Source organism: Callithrix jacchus, chromosome 1, assembly GCF_049354715.1.
Source record: "Callithrix jacchus isolate 240 chromosome 1, calJac240_pri, whole genome shotgun sequence".
Classification (NCBI taxonomy): domain Eukaryota; kingdom Metazoa; phylum Chordata; class Mammalia; order Primates; family Cebidae; genus Callithrix; species Callithrix jacchus.
In genome coordinates this window covers 118,735,814-118,754,052 of record NC_133502.1, presented here as the reverse complement: position 1 = coordinate 118,754,052, position 18,239 = coordinate 118,735,814, and positions in this window count along the sequence as shown.

Here is an 18,239-nt window from a genome sequence, read left to right as displayed (position 1 = left end):
CACAGAGAGAAGACAGTGGCATGAGAGACAGCGAGACCAGTGGCATTAAGTGAGGTGATAGTGAGAGAGGGCAGTCAGTGAGATGATGAGTGGAGACATGGTGAGAGGCAGCAGAGCAGTTGGTGACTGAGAATGCAAGAGCTGTTAACACCTAGAAGCCATGATACTCTATTAGTCCATTTTCACACAGCTATAAAGAATACCTGAGACTGGGTAATTTATTAAGAAAGGAGGTCTGATTCACTCACAGTGCCACATGGCTGGAGAGGCCTCAGGAAACATACAGTCATGGTGGAAGCTGAAGGGGAAGCAAGGCATGTATTACATGCTGGCAGCTAGAGAGAGTGCAGGTGAAACTGCCACTTATAAACCATCAGATCTCCTGAGAATCCCCTCACTATCACAAAAACACTGCGCTCATGATCCAATCACCTCCCACCAGGTTCTAACAAGTGACCATGGTGCTGCTGCCTTGTTTGAGACCTGCCGCTCAGTCCTGCAGGCTGATGGGTTTCCGGTCCCTTTAACAGTCCCACCTCTGTGGCAGGTGAGCCCACCCAAGCTGAGGAATCCTGGAGAGATCTTTACCTGGGTTCTACAAGGAAAATTGGTCAGTGTCATTTGGCTTCTGGGGATGAGTGAGTGTTTTCCTCTGTACCCCCACATAGTGTCTGGAGAATTAGGAAATAAAAGCCCTTGGTTACAAGTCTAGCATTGTTGGAGTTCTCCACCAAAATGACTTTGTCACTTCTTCTCTCTCTCCCTGGTTCTTTCTCCTCTGCCTCCATTTTATTGCCCCAGCAGTCATTTTATTTTCAGTCCTAAAATATATTTTTTTGCAGTCTTATGTTTGCTTTGACTTTCCGGTTAACTGTATTTGGGCAATTGTTTAAGGCAGAACACTTGGTTGTACAAAGTCTCCTGTTGTGTTGACTTGGGATGCTAAAATCACATTGTTATGTGATCCTAAGTTGGTCTTGGGTTCACTGTTGGCCACTCCCCCAGGGCCCTGGGGTTGTCAGCATTTGGTGTGGGTACCTTTGTTGACTGGATCTTGGGTACTCTGGATTTTCAGCATTAGTATCATTCACCTCCTGGGTGCTCTGTAGTATTCGGCATTGACATTTCCTCTAGAATTGTGGGGTATGGCCTCTCCCTTGAGGGGATATAGATCTTACCCTTTTCTGCCTTGAAGTTAGAAGTTATTATTTTCTTTAGCCAGTTGCAAGCCCCCTTCTGTATGCTGTCTTATAACCGTCTTGCTCAAGCCTTTCTTTGTCAAAGGAACTGGGAGTTCTGAGAACTCAGGCCTGATGAAAGACTACCTACAGTTGCAGATAAGTGGCCATCCAAACTGTTTGGTTTATTTGTTTGTTTGTTTATCCCCTACTGGGTAGGTTCTCTGGCAAATTAAGGCCTCTGAAGTTTCTCATTGGGCAATGATGTTTACCCCTTTTCTTCCTCTTATCCACAATCACCATTTGTTTAGTACCCCACTCTGTTCCCAGCCCTCACTCTGTGGAATTTATACTCAACACCCAACTGCCCATTTCTAGTTCATAACCTGCTTTTGTAACACCTTGCTATCTATATTTTGTAGAAAGTGGTCACTTAAAAGGGAAAAATAGTAATTAGGCACTCACTAAACTTAGGCTAACTGAAACCCGTGTGATCATTACTAGACATGAAGACAACAGTAAGAATCCCCAAAGATTCATGTCTAGGGTATTTTTTAGACTATTTGAGTAGTTTCAAATTATTAGACAAATTGAAGAAAAAAAAACTCATTTAGCATTGCAATAATGTTTGGGTTCAATGACCAACTAATAGATTTGGCCTAGGCATGGTTCTTTACATTACAATAATATTGTATAATTATATTTGCTTTATTGAAAGGAAAGAAAATGGGAAGAAGTTTCTTATGTACAGGCTTTTATGGCCCTCTACCAAGATTCTAACTTAAGAGCTAGCTGTAGAATATGTATGGCTCATGATTCTCCCAGGTACCCCAGAAGGCCCAGTGCTGCACCCTCTCCTACCTTTGGAGCTTCTCAGTCCCCTAGTTCTGATGGGGGGACTCCATCAGTTCTCTAATCCAACATTCTACCCCAAGGTCATCAGGCAGTCCTCCCCCTTATCTAATAATCACTGGCTCATATCCCCAGTTGCCTGAAGAAATAAGACCAACCAGTACCACCAGGAGTGGGGCCTCATATCAGCCCTAAAATGTAGCTTTTGTCGGTTGTGGGAGGTAGCAGATGGAAATGGAGGAACAAGCAGAGAATATGTGCCTTTTTCCACGTCTGATTTGCCTTTATGCAAGGAAGAATTTGGTTGGTTCTTGGAGGATCCAGGGAAGTTTGCAAAGGAGTTTGTTAAGTTGACCATACCATTTGATTTAACTTGGCATGGCATGCAAATATTATTGTCCACTTGTTGTATTGTAAAGGAAAAAAAAAGAATTATAGGTACTGCTCATGACCATGGAGATGGAGTGGCTGCACATAACCCAGTCCATTTCATTTATCATGAGGGAGGAGATGTACTTCCAGAAGTTTGAGCCGCCCAGACCCATAATGGCTCAGAAAGTAGACAACTGATAGGGCCTGAGGTCATCTACAGCTCCCATTGGACAACTTACCACCTCTGCAGAGGAGCCTTGGGTAACCCTTGGTGTAGCAGGAAAGAATACTGAGTTCTCATTGAACACAGGAACAGCCTACGCAGATTTAACCCATTTTTCAGGACCACTGTCTTCCCTCTCTTATGCAGTAATGTGAATTGGTGGCCAGCCCCAAATTAGAAGACACCCACCCTCTTGCTTTTACCATGGAGTACCATACATCTTCCCATGGGTTTCTACTTATGACTAAGTGTCTTATCCCTCTATTAGGGGCTTTTTTAAAACCAATTACAGGTTACCATTCAATCTGGGAATTCCGTGAGGAGGTAACAGGCTAGGAAGGGATGCTACTTCTAACTCTGAGTGCTTGCCTTAAAACAGTTAGGGAGAAGTCCTTTCCACCACACATTGCTTTTCAAGTAGACCCCCCTGTTTGGGACACAGAAGTTCCCAGTAGGGCTGTTGACATACCCCTAGTCCAGGTTATTTAGAAACCCAATGTTAATTATCCATGAAAAACCCAATATCATTTGAAACTTGAGGCTCAGATAGACATCCTGCCTCTAATAATAAAGTTCTTGAAGTATGGACTATTACAGTAATTTCAGTCTCCATGTAGCAATCCCATTTTGCCTGTAAAAAGGCCGAATGGGGACTACAGATTTGTTCAGTATCTAAGGAAAGTTAATGAGGTAGCAGTCCCAGTTCAACCAATAGTTCCTAATCCTTATACAATATTGACTTAAGTTCCTGAAGATGCTTATTATTTCACAGTGTTAGACCTAAAGGATGCTTTCTTTAATATATATCTATACCCAGACTTCCAGTATATTTTTATTTTGGAATGGACTGATCCAGACACTAATACAGCATCTCACGTACCTGGACAGTTATTCCCCAAGGTTTTAGGGACATTTCCCATCTCTCTGGCAACGCCAAGATCTCTTTCTCATTTCTTTGGCCAAGGAGTTAAGGGAACTACAGTTGACTAATGGGTCTCTCTTGCGATATGTAGATAACCTATTAACTTCTATCCCTACTAGGGAAGATTCTGATAGGAACAGAATTCAGCTGCTTAATTTTCTGGGAAAGTAAGGATATCAGTTATCTCCCCCACAGGACTCAGATCTCTGTGTAAAAGTTTAAATATTTGGGGTATGTGCTCACCTCTGGGACAAGAACTTTGGCCTAGGAGCAAAACATCTTGGCACTGCAGGCCTCTCAGAGTTAGAAATAGTTAAAAAGCCTTTCAGGAAATGGCTGGCTTCTGCAGGATATGTGTTCTTGGGTTTGAGTCTGTAGTGAAGCTACTCTATGAAGCTCTAAAAGGGAGTGATCACAAGTCTTTGAACTGGGATGGAATCTGCCAACACTGTTAACCCTAAAAGCAGTGCTAGGAATAGCTCCTGCTGTGGGACTTCCTGACTTAGAAAAACCTTTCACTCTGTTATGCTGCTGAGAAACAAGGGATGGCTTTGGGCATCCTACCTCAAAGGCTCAGGAATAGCCCTAGACTAGTGGCTTACTTTTCTATTTTTTTTAGATGGAGTCTCATTCCATTACCAGCTTGGAATATAGTGGCGCAATCTCAGTTTACTGCACCCTCCATCTCCCCAGTTCAAGTGATTCTTTTACCTCACCCTCCCAAGTAGCTGGGACTACAGGCATGTACCATGCTAAGCTAATTTTTGTATTTTTAGTGGAGACTGGGCTTCACCATGTTGGCCAGAATGGTCTGTATCTCTTGACCTCAAGATCCACCTGCCTTGGCCTCCCAAAGTGTTGAGATTACAACTGTGAGCCACCACACCTGGTTGGCTTACTTTTCCAAATGGCTAGATCAAGTGGAAGCTAGGTGGCCAGATGCTTGTGGGCTGTGACCACCGCCACTCTACTGATAGAAGAAGTCATTAAATTTACCTTAGGACAACAATTTGATGTCAAGACCCCTCACCAGGGAGTCCTAGAGGTGAAATGGCTAAATGAGGGCCAGTCACTTAAATATCAGGTCCTTTTGCTTGATACCCTTGTCATTACCTTTAAAGTATGTTGAGTTTTAAACACTGCTACTCTATTGCAGAACTTCATGTCCTAGGAAACAAATCCCAACTCATTCACGCTTGTGTGGAAAACAGAACAGACCTACTCTAGCAAGCCTGACTTCAAAGGTGAGCCCTTGCCTAATTCTGATGTTGAGTAGTTTACAGATTAGAGTAACTTTATGCATAAAGGAGTAAGTTAGGCAGGTTATGTGGTATTTAGCCAACAAAAAGTTAATTAGGCAGTTTGTCTTCTGAGATTTCTGCTTAAAAAGCAGAACTAAACACTTTAATTAGGGTCCTCCAATTAGGAAAAGACTTATAGGGTCGATGTATTTACTGATTCCAAATATAGGTTCCTATTGCTCTATGCACATAATGCTATATGAAAAGAAAAGGGACTCTAACGACTAAGGGATCCTCCATATAACATCACTCAGAATTTGGAACTTTTAGGTGCTCTTCAGCTCCCAGAGGAGGTAACAGTTACTTACTGTAGGGAGCACCAAAGGGAGACACCTCTAATTATCAAAGGAATTGCTCTGGCAGACAGCAGCTAAGGCCACGGCTAAAGAAACACCTGTATTACAGACTGCTGCATTAATGCCAGATACTATATCCACATTAGCAACACCTTCTTATACCCCCGAAGAAATGTAATGGATCATACAGAAAGGCTCACGAAAAGATCTTTCAGGATGGTTATTGAGAAGCAACAAACTCCTCCTCCCTGAGGATGAGCAACGGAAACACAGTTAAGTAGTTCTGTAACTCCTCACATTTGGAACGGGGCTCCCTATTCCAACTAGTTTATCAAATCTTATTAGGAAATAAGCTATTGCAGACTGTAAAGAGGGTCATGAGAGCCTGTGAACTCTGTGCCTCTGTTGATTCAGGAAGACCTCTCATACCCCCATCCCTTCTCACACCTGTACAACATCAAGAAACATACCCTGTGGAAGACTGGCAAATAGATTTTGTTCAGATGCCACCATACAGGGGACTCAAATATGTGCTGGTATTTATAGACCCTTAAACCAGATGGATAGAGGTCTTCCCCACAAGAAAAGGCATTAAAGTGTTCAAAGTTTTACTTAAACAGATCATCTTAAACTGTGGGTTACCTAAAGGCTGCAGAGTGATAACAGACCCCCCTTCATAGCTAACGTGACCCAGTAAGTTTCCATAGCCTTAGGCATTACCTATTACCTTCACTTCTTCTGGAGACCTTCATCCGCTGGTAAAGTAGAAAAAAACTAATCATGTTTTAAAAAGAACATTAGTAAAGCTCTGTCAGGAGACCTCAGAGGCCTGAGTTTCACTGCTGTCCATAGCCCACTTATGCACAAGTATAGTCCCACACAGAATTCTAAAACTTAGTCCATTGAAGATGGCTTCTGGGTGGCCCTTTTTAACCTCAGGCCTCCTGTTTGATGAGGAGACAAATAGAATGCTCACGCATATTACCAACTTAGGCCAGGGTCAATAGGCCCTCTAAGCCTATGGAAATAAAATATTGTCCCCTCCCACAAGGGAGAGAAATTAACTCTCCTATTCAACCAGGAGACTTGGTCTTACTAAACACTTAAAAAGAGGGATACCCTGAGGATCAATTACAAACAAAATGGGAATGATCCCATCAGGTATTTTTGAGTCCACACATTGATGTTAGACTTCAGGAGATAACTAGTTGTATACAACTATTTAGGATTAAACCTGTTTCTTATGCATTACAGGCACACAAGGTGGAGACCATGACCTATATCCGTGAACCTTTCAAGGATTTCTTCTAACTATTTAAAAGAATCATCACTCAGCCAGAAGTGGTAACACAATGCTCTGTGTGAGAACAGAAGCTTCAGTTTCTTTCTTCCTCTTGATTTTAATACCTCTGTCATTATAGCCAGCCTCCCAGAAAACAATTCTTTTGTCCTTATTGAGTGCAGAGGATACTCTACGGCCCAGTTGGGCTCCATTCTATTACCGTTAATTCTGTTTGCTCTTCCAGTACCCTTATGCATGGTAGGTGGGAACATAACTATTAAATACTTCAACAATTACTGCATCAGAGAATAATCTTTATGGTTTGTCATCAACATTCCAGGATAGAGAATTCTATCTTCTGGCTCATCTGGAATAGCCCATGATTATCCCCAAGGCCTCCTAACTAGCCATGGCTATGCTGAAATACCCCAAGCCTTACTAATTCAGTGGAATGCTCACCTACTTAGTGGATTATACCTGAAATGACCTGTACCACTATTGCCTGGACCTGGGAAGTTGGGTACCTATATCACCAGGGCACTAATCATTCTATCTTTTGCACCGACTTTTGTGTTAATGACACAAAAGTGGAAACTTCCCCATGATACTCTGATTCAACTTCAGTTGGCAAGATGCTAAGTATCCAAGGTCACAGCAAGGTAAATAATTATTCCACTTGTAAGTGGGGCAATTATATATGGTGCTATCTCCTGGATAGAGCATACAGGGGAAAAATAACTTTATACTTGATAGTCTGGGAAGCTGGCGGTATTGCACCTTTCCGAAAAACAAAAATTGTTTGTCTATCCCCTTTGGAAAAAGAAAAAAAATGTTTCTATAGGCCCAAATTAGCAGCAAAGGATAATCATCACACTCCATAGGGCCTTTGTTTGTGCCCAAACTGGGCTCATTTTTGTTGTGGCCATGAATGGGAAGAAGCGGTACCCCACTCCCAACTCCCTACAAAGTAACCCGCTCTTTTGAGAGCATCTTTCCTTTGTATATAAAAAACTTGGAACAGTGGTCAATGTACACTGGCAACACTTGCTCCTCCAGGAACTACTGTGTATGACTTCACAAGACTCAAGGATAACAAAAGTGAGCAATAGGGTAAACTCTGGGAGGAGTTGGGGCAGCAATAGGACTAGCGGCACCCTGGAGTGGCAAGGAAACTCTACAGAACCTAATTCAAACTCTAGAATCTTTAGCCACCAACACAGACCAGACACTAAAAGGGAATTCAATAATATTTAGACTTTTTGGCAAATGTAGTCATCAATAATAATATTTAGACTTTTTGACAAATGTAGTTATCAATAACAGGCTAGCATTGGATTATTTACTAGCTGAACAAGTTGGAATCTATATACAGTTATTGATAAAACCTTCTACACATATATTAGTGTTATATTAACATGGAAAAGTTGAGGTTAACATTCAAAAAATGTATGAGAGAGCTATCTGGTTACATAGATATAACCAGGGCACTGACTCCATATGCTCAAGTATCAGAAGTGCCTTTCCACATCTCACCCAGTTTTCACCTCTTCTAGGAACTTTGACAGCTTTCTTGTTACTAATATTTTGTTCTTGCTTGTTTAATCTCTTAGTAAAGTTTGCGTCTTCTAGATTACAACAGTTCCAGGTAAAAACAATACTGGTGCAAGGCTTCCAACCCATCCTGCCTTTTGATCCAGAGAATGAAAATGTCCTATTTTTGGGCCTCCTGGATTAGGTATTTAGAGATTTTTACTTCTCTGGTGCTAGGCAGGGTCTCTGCTCATAAACTCAGAAGGAAACAGTCATTTAAGATGGACTTCTGCTCTTCTGCAGCCTTCTTAAGATTAAAGAGGAGTATCTAATCTCTGTGGGGAGGATGAGGTAGAAGGTGGGACTTGAGTCTGGAGATAGCGGTCAGACACCAGACCAAATTGAGGAAAAGCTAAAACAGGGCCAAGGCAGACCAGCTTTTCACACTACACACCCACCAGTGTGCCATGTCAGTTTACCAATGCCATGGCAACACTGAGGAGTTACTTCCCTTTTCCATGGCAATGACCCAATGAACCAGAAGTTACCACCCTTTCCCTAGAAATTTCTACATAAACTGCTTCTTAATTTGCATGTAATCAAAAGGGTATACACATGACTGCAGAACTATCTTGAGCTGCTACTCTCAGCACACTGCCTACAGGGTAGCCCTGCTCTGAAGGAACAGGCACAGGGCTGTAACGCTGCCTGAGCTGTAACACCCCAGAGCAGTAACACTGTTGCTACCATAAACCTGTTTTCTTCTACCACCAGCTCACCCTTACACTCTTCCTAGATGAAACAAAGAACCATTCATGGCTAAGCCCCAATTTGGAGCTTGCCTGCCCTGCATCAAAGGGATGCCTACAGAGAAATTGGAATTAAGGCTTGATACAGACTTTTAATAAAAATGTATTGTTGTAGTGAAGGTTAATGAATGACCATGCAATAGCTTTCTTCAATTTGGAAAACATAAAAGTGTAGATGTTTTTAATTATACAACATTATCATGGGAATAACTGGACTTGTTTCAGCAATAAAAGAGTTTGCTTATAGATAAAAAGGCTTTATTTGTTATGATACTCTCTTATACAGAAAACATACATTTGTATACCAAATATTCTGTACTTCTATTTTGGTATGTGCCTGTGCAGCAATCCTGCATGATCTGCACATGTACCCCAGAACCTAAAGTGCAATAATATATAATATATAATGTGTATATAGACAGCTGTAAATAGTGGAGCTAATAGTCATACTCAAATTTGCTTGACTCTAGAGTCAGTGCTGTTGAACAAGTTATATATATATATATATGTATGTATGTGTGTGTGTGCGTGTGTATATTTATACTTTTTAACCTTCTTGTTTACTCAGTAAATATTTTAGAATCTTTTGATGTTGGTAAATGTAACTTTACACTACCATTTTCTTATATTATACTTTGAGTTCTGGGGTACACGTGTGGAACGTGCAGGTTTGTAACATAGGTATACATGTGCCGTGGTGGTTTGCTGCATCCATCCTACATTACTATTTTAAATGTACTTTACTGTTCCATTTTAAGGCTGTACTAATATTTATTCAATCTCTTATTGACAGAAAAAAAGTGACTAATAAACTGGTAGTATTGAATGATTTAGAATAACCAAATTTTGGAACTGTAAGTGGTAGTTTAACAGGTGTCTCCCATTTTTAAAATAAGGAAACTGGCACAGAATGGATGAGTGAAGCATGAAATGGGCTGCTTCTGATTTCTAACGTAGTGCACTTTACAACATTATATTTAGGAGCGGATCAGTTTAATGCAAAGTCAGAGCCAAATGGTCTCTCTAGAGGACTCGTCTAGCTTATCATGCAATAAAAGCCAAGAATTAATTTGATTGTGTACTACAGAGTTAGCCACAATGAATCCTGAATCAGTGACTTATACAACTTAGACTGATTACATAGCTGAAGATATCAAAGAACAGAAAGTTAATTTTAACCTTGAGATGAATAACATTCATATTGTTAGAAAATAGCCTTTACTTTTTGTATTTTATTTTCCTTAAAACAAATCTAAAAACTTCACCAATTCTCTTATATATGGGAGTCAAGTTTTTAGTTGTTGATTAAATTTCAGATTTTCATTTTATTCATTTTTTGGTAGTCATTTTAACTGTAAAGACCTTGATAGTTGTCTTTAATAAGCAAGACAATATATAGATTTTGTACATTGAGGACGTTTCTGCTCTTTTCATTTCGTTGTCACTGACTTACAATGACTTTTCTTATGCATGTTTTCAGTAACTCTGTTATGCATTCTGAGAGAGCAATTTTCCAAGTAGTTTCTCTAGCCATATTATAGTTTTACAAATCAGCTTTCATTGTGATAGCTTATGATGCAGTTTCTCCCTTAACAATTTGTAAGTAGTGCCTTATTGTGTGCTATAATCCTACATCAAATATTTTTCCTCCCTCCCAAATATAACACTTACTTTGGAACAAGTAAGGTTTATTGAGTAAACAAGCAGCCAACTATAAAGATAAAAATTATGTTATTAAAGATTTATATTTGTCCAGTTACATGTGTGAATATGTGCACATGTGTAAAACTTATTTTCTATACTTATGAGCAAAAGCTGTATTTTTTCCTACATTGTTAAAGCCACACTACATTGAAAATAATTTTATTCCCTTGGAATTGTATTTGAGAAGCCAATTTTTTAAAAAGTTATGTTCTACATTAACATTTTTAAACAGCCACTAAACATTGTATAGAAAGGCATGTTTTGTATTACATATGCCATGTCTGTAAATAGCAAAAATTATTTCCTATACCACATTATTGATTAAACGTAGCTTATATTATACCTGAAATTTTATTGTCACATTGTATTGACTAGCGTTAGCCAATTAGTGACATTGTCTAGTATTATTGCAATGAAAGCATTTCTTTAGCGATGAATTATTCCTTTTGATGCCTTTTATATAGGAAGAAGTCCTACTTTCAGAGAAGATTGTGTTGTTGTATCTGAATAAATTATGAAGATATTTTAGTATATAATAAAAGCCTCATGAATATAGTAGGTTAGATGACATCACACTTCTTAATAACTATTTCAAGGCAGTATTTGCTCTAAGGGAGGGAATATAAAAGTCTGAAAAATGTTATGATCAGTATTATGTCTGCTATACTTTCTTCAATTAAATATACCATTGATGTGTAGATTTTTTTCCTAGTAATGTTATTCATGGTTAATATCTTAAAATATGCATATGGTAGTAAACTATTAGGCAAGATAGTAACAGAAATGTCCATCATCTGTCAAAAATAAAATTCAAGGGAATCAATGTGTTTTGTGTTGGCTATGAGTAGCTGATAAAATAAATAGAAGATGTGACATGATGTCTCTTTCATCTATAAAAGTATCAGCTCAGAAGCCATGCTTCATTAGCTTCAAATGTAGCATGCATAATAAAGGAAGAAGGCGAGCAGTTCTTTGATTCATTTTGAAAAAGCCTATCAGACCCCCTTTCAAATGACAGTTTATTAAATAAGGTGAATAATGGAAAATATTCCAACTAGAATGGAATAATAACCCTGTATTTGGCACTTGATAGCAAAGTGTAGATGACAGCTCTGTGTCTCCATTTTGGGTGATTAAAAATTAAATGGTGAAAGATAGGCAGATTCCCTGCAAGGAATTTAGTAATTTATATATATAATATAATATATATATGTTTTAAAAATTATTTTCATCTCCTTTTGGTATTAAAAAAGTAATGAATCTGAGAAAGCCACAGGAAAGTTACTTCATTCCAAAATACACAAGGGTTTTCACTTTGTCTAAGGGGATGGAGATAGTCAAGATAAATATGAGACACATCTAGAGAAACAACGGCTCTACATAAATTTCCCTTTGATGTGATGGAGGTCTTCTGAGAAGACATTATGGTCAGGTTGTACCTTTTACTTGGTCAACAACTAATTTATTACCTCTTTGCTCATTCATTTATTCATTGCTTCTTCTATCAGCTTAACACAATTTAACACGCTATGATTTATAATGAATTATTTGAGCCTTAAAATACAAAATGCAAATATTGGCATTTAAATGGCATTTAAAGAGCTTATAGTCTATAACACTGCTTTTTAAATTTTTCTTAATTTTGGATGGGGAGGGTGCACATGTGGGGTTGTTACATTGGTATTTTGCATGATGCTTAGATTTGGAGTATGGATGGTCCTGTCACCCAGGTGGTGAGCATAGTATCCAATAGGTAGTTTTTTGGACGATGTCTCCCCTGCTCCCTTCACCCCTTTAGTAATCTCAAGTGCCTATCCTTCCCATCTCTAAAGCTATGCATTTTCAGTGTTTTATCTCTCACTTACAAGTGAGAACATGTGGTATTTGGTTTTCTCTTCTTGCATTAATTCACTTAGGATAATGGCCTCCAACAACATCTATATTGCTTCAAAGGATATGATTACATTTTTTATAGCTGTGCAGTATTTCCTTGTGTATATATAACACATTTTCTTTATCTAAATCACTGTTGATGGGCACTTAGGCTAATTCCATGCCTTTACTATCGTGACTAGTGCTGCAAGGAACATACGAGTGAGTGTGTCTTTTATAACAATATCTAACATTTCTTTAGTTTTATGAGGCTTTGCTACTTAACAACTGTTAAGCTCAATTCCCCACCTACATACATGCTTTACTTTCAAAACAGGTGAAATGTTTATCACTTCCTTTGACTTAGTTGCTTCTGCATTGAACTCCAATATTACCAAGTACTTCCCAAATTGTAGTATTTGGTAGGCTACAAAGTAATCTCCACTTATTTACCCGTTTTTTCACTGAATTCTGAGGTTAGATCCTGTGTTAATATTTATAACCATTATATCAACAAAATCAAATACAATGCTTGGCAGTTTAGTAAAGTGGTTAAGAATACAGAATTGAGTAAGGACCAGAGTACCTCTCTGGCCCTTGCTACATTTGTGACCTTGATTGAGTTAATTTGTACAAGTCTCGGTTTCCTTTTCTGTATGTATGAGTATATATATGTAATTTATAGGGTCGTGAGGATTAAACTATTGGTTTGTACCTAGTAAACATTACCTTAAGTACTTTTAATATTTAGTTAATGTTAAATGAATAATAAATTTCTAAGATTTCATCAGTGTTTAATTTTATAAAATATATAGTTTACAGTTCTGAAAATAAAATGCTAATATTAACATACAATAAAAGTGATGCTAAAAACTTATGTGAACTATAATAAAAACAAACAGAAAATAATAACTAGAACCAATTTTTTATGCTCTCCTGCCCTATTCATTTAAGACCTATAACTGATAAAATATATGGAAATTCAGAGAAGAAGGAAATCACATTCAGCTGGAAATATTGAGAATGAATGCTTTGTGAAGAAAATGACATTGATTTGGCTAAGTGAATCTATAACAGCTGAACTTGGATGTGGCCATTCCTACCAAAGACATCAGCAGACACAAAAGGTGAGTGAAGGGATAGCACAAAGTGTGTTTGGAGTAGGTAGCTGGGATATGTGGGGAAGAGTGAAAGACAGTATGAAAAGAGAATATTGATCTGGAATACAGAAGAAACTGTGAATATTAGAAAGAGAAACTATTAAGACATTTTAAAATAGAGGCAGTGTGTAAAAGGGTGAGGTGCTTAAATTTTATAAGACTATAAATTATAGTTATGTTTAAAAGGAAGTAATCTGACAATGTATATAGGAAAACTAGTAATTTGTCTTTCCGACAGGTATGCTTAGATAATCTATCTTTCCCTGGTATTTTTATTTTTAGAAATAAAATATGTTTCACATTTGGTAATGGAAAAGAAGAAGCCCTTGAGTAATGAGTGTATTTCAGTTGGCAGAGACATTCATACCATTGTATCAATTTTGGCACCAAGTTGTCAATGTGGTTTTTTTTTTTTTGATGTGTCAGAAATAACTACAATTGGCAAGAACAGACTTCAAGAAATCCTGCTACTAAACTGCTAAAAAGAGACTTTCAGATGTTTGGTGTTTGTTTAATATGCTGTATTGCTACTTAACCACCAATGAAAACATTGGTCTCATGACTGAGCTTGGAGGAGTGGTTTGAAAATTTTGGCATTAAGTTTGTGATGCTGTTTTCCAAGTACAGTTTTTCATCGATTTGTGTCACACAACCTCAAGCACTTCTGTCAAACAACTGCAAGGTCAAACAGAAAGCCAGGGGATCCATTATAGCTTTTGCTGGGTCAAAAGATCTCTTCCCTGTGAACTATTTGGTCAGTTACGTTTTCTAAAATGAACTGTGCTGTAGATAAGAGGCAACATGAGGCATGTTGTCTTTGTTTTTGGCTTTTTCAACTAAAGTAAATTTCATGGCAAGTGTGAAGTTCAATTCTGAAAATAATCACACTGCCTGAGCTCACAAAATAAACTAGATTAAAATCTTCTGCAGTAGTGTATGTTCTTTGAATGAACAAAGGGCACTGGGGGCATAAAGAGACATGTGTTCCATTGCACATTCTGAAAGCCACTTTATTATTTGGACATAGTAGCATTCTATTCTACTCATTAGACAATGTCAGTTTTGCCAAGTTGATCACTGGCTTACATCTACTTAGTGAAACTCTGATGTTACACAGAGTAATAGTATAAAATTCTTAATCTGTTTCCTGTGAAGATATATGTAAAACATCCCTTTTGTTTATAATAACAAAGTAATTCAGGTGTTTTAATATCTGAGAAAAATATCATCACATTTCCCTGAACTGATTGCTCTGATTAATTACTAACGTACCCCAACTATAAAAATAATTGGAATGCCTATGTAGAAACTATTACCACCCTGAGAAAACATTTAAAAATAAACAAAATTGTGTTTTAATACTTGCTAATATAGCAATTTAGAAACAAGGGCTCCTTTACTTCAACTATGAAAAAAAGTCTTGTTTTGTATTTGCAATATGTAACATTGATTACAAGAAGGGAAAATTTTGCCTACTGTAAAATATCCAATGACATCTATGTATTACCAATCTCACACAACAAACAAATACTTGTGTTTTGAATTAATTTTACTTTTCAATGTTGGTACCAATTAACACACTATGTACAGTTTCAGGGGTTGGCTATTTTAGGTGACTTAAATTTGACTGCTTTAACACTTCCTGTGACACTTCCTAAGAAGTTAGAAAAATTGCCTTTCCTTTTAAAATGAAATCTTAAGAGCAGTTTTTTAAGGGAATAAAAATCATTATCAGGTTCCTTTTATTAATTTTGTAGCAGCATGCAATACTGAAGAATCATGTCAAAGATCAAATAATAATTTGAAATAAGAAGAATCATTTGAGGCAGATTTGTCTGGACTTTTGTTTTTAACTGACCCTGAAATCTGACATCGCTGGTTCTTGTCTGTGATTTAGCTGAAGATGTTAGTCAATTCACTTAATGTATATACCTAAATTCTTCATCTATGAAACAAGGTTCAATATTTGTTTTGCCTTGCTGCTTAAGAATTTAAATCACCATGGCACACCTTTACCTATGTAACAAACATGCGCATCCTGCGCATGTACCCCAGAACTTAAAAAATAATAATAAATAATTTAGTGAGAAAGTATAAATAAAAGTGTTTTGTATGTGCAAATTCTTAAATAATATAAAGTACTTAATAATTATTAGCAGCTGTTTAGTAGTATATACAGGCAATCATGCTCCCAAGTTATCTTAAGTGTACCGACTCTCTTTACAAAATAAAAAAAATAATTACACTAAAACGTTAGGTCTAAAGAATTAAACTCATAAACAGTTTGAAGAATATATCAATCTATTCATGTTAAGAATTTGTTTTAAAAAACCCAGAAGATTAGATGGCATCTTTAGAAAGTTTGGAGCATGAGTTTCTATTTATTATAACTTAGAAATATAGGAGGCAATTTTAAATTGACATGTCTCTTTGCTTTCTAGGAATCCATTTTTCACAAATTAAGGTCACATTAGCCACATTATAAATTATTATGTGTTTTTTCTTTTTCTGAATGTTTATCTTAACATCTCATTACTTAACAGAGGTCATCACAGATTATTGGGCAAGGAAGTAAAAAAGTTAAAATGACTTAAATATTACTGTTATTTAGTAATCCCTTAGTTGTTTCTTCCTATTTTTTTGATAACTATTCATGAGATAATTATTTGGTCTTACCATACAAAAGTTACTTGCATGTGAATTAGTTCTTCAAATATCTCACCTTCTCTCAGCTCAAGAAGCCTCACCTCTTTTCCTTATCAAGTGTTATTTTTATACCCAGAAAAATAATCGTTACTGATACTATTGCAGTTGTTGTGGAAGTAGTTTTTATTGTTACATATTTTAGAAAAATCATGTAACCTACCTGAGTGTAAACGTTAAACAGGCAGGATTAAGAATACAAAAAAAGAAAAGTACATCAAACAATGGTTTCTTTGCATATTATTTCTGCTGTAAAATAATTTCTCCCTATTTTGGTCTACATTAGAACAATCTTTGTGTCATCATTTAGCACTTTAAAATTTCTTGTAGTAGAGTTGGCTGTTACAGGTTTCTGTCGTTAGATTGTAAATAATTTGAAGGTAAAAGTCTTGTTCAATTTTCATACTGCCTCATGCCAAGCTTATAGAGTAAATATTTGATGAAATGAATCGTTCCACCTTTGCATAATATTGAAGAATTATAGGTAAACTGTTGTTTTTGAGGAGAAATGTAATTCAAATTAAGATAATTTTTAGCACCTACACTTTTCTTAATTTGAAAATTTTGAGGATTATAACAATGGTATAGACAAAACAAACATAGTCCTATCCTTAGAGAATTTTACTCTAGCATGAAAGACAATGAAAAATAATACAATATAATGAGCACTTTTTAAATTAAAAATAGCTAACTTATTTTAATGTGGAGATTAAGGCTTGTAGAATTATCTGGTAATAAATGTTGGTCCTCTCATATGTTGTAACTGACTTGAGTCAGTTACTGAAACAATTTTGAGTCTCACTTTTCACTCATATAAAATGAAGAAAACAAACACTGTGCAATGTGGTTAATAGGATTAAAGAAATAACCTCAAATATTATTTCCAAAGAAGAAAGATGTAGATATGTTAAAATACAGCAACAAAACAAAAGACACTGAAGAATGTGTGCGAAGAAGAAACACACACTACTTCTCTGCATCTGACCCTGACCCTTCTTTTGTAGGTTTTGACATTAAACATACCTCTAATCAGGTATTGGTTATAAACCACTGTACCATTAATGTCTAAGTCTTTTGGTTGTTAATCCTTTGGTGGGGTTATCTTATGTCTTAATCCATGTTATGCTGCTATTACAAAATATTATGGACCGAGCAAATGATAAAGAATACAGTTTGATTTTCTTATCATTCTGGGGGCTGGGAAGTCCAAAATTAAAGCACTGGCATTTAGTGAGGGGCTTCCTGCTGCACCATCACATGATGGAAGCTAGAAGAAAAAGCTAGCCTTATGCTGCATGAAACCTGTTTTATAAGGTCTGTAATGAGAAAGAAGCCTTCAAAACCTAATCACCTAATCACCTCTTAAACTCTAACTCTAAACACTACTACACTGACAATACCTGAATTTTAGAGGGGATGCATCAAACTGCAGAAATTAACAAGTTAAGTGAATCACAACTCTATTAGGGTAAGAGGGAATCTGTCATACAAATTGTTCTATAATTTCTTTTTATCTTGACTCTAAAATCTCAGTATTAAAATGATATTTTAGAAACTATAGTCCTTTCTAAATTATACAGGTGAGAAGAAAACAATACTTTTGTGTTTTTTTTTGAGAATCATTCATTTGAGGCCTAAAAGAACAAGAATGTCAGAAGGAATCAACTGAATTTCAACACTTTTAAACTTTGGTTAACAAGTGATCCAAATCAAATATATATATAAATAAAGAAATATAGAGGTTATTAAATGGAAAAATAGCTTAAATAGTACATGGTAATTGTTTTTAGAAAAAAATAGACAAACTTGTGCCAAATCTCATCAAGAAAAAATATAGAGAAATCAAAAAGATTAACATTAGGTTAAGCAAAGTGCATATATAATCTAAAAACAGAAAAATGTTACATTGTATATGAATAAATTTGAAAAGTCAGATTAAATAAAATATTCCAGAGATATACAGAATATTTAATTGGAAAGACTTAGAAAACTTGAAATACAAATAGACTTTAAGATACTTAATAATAGGCTCACA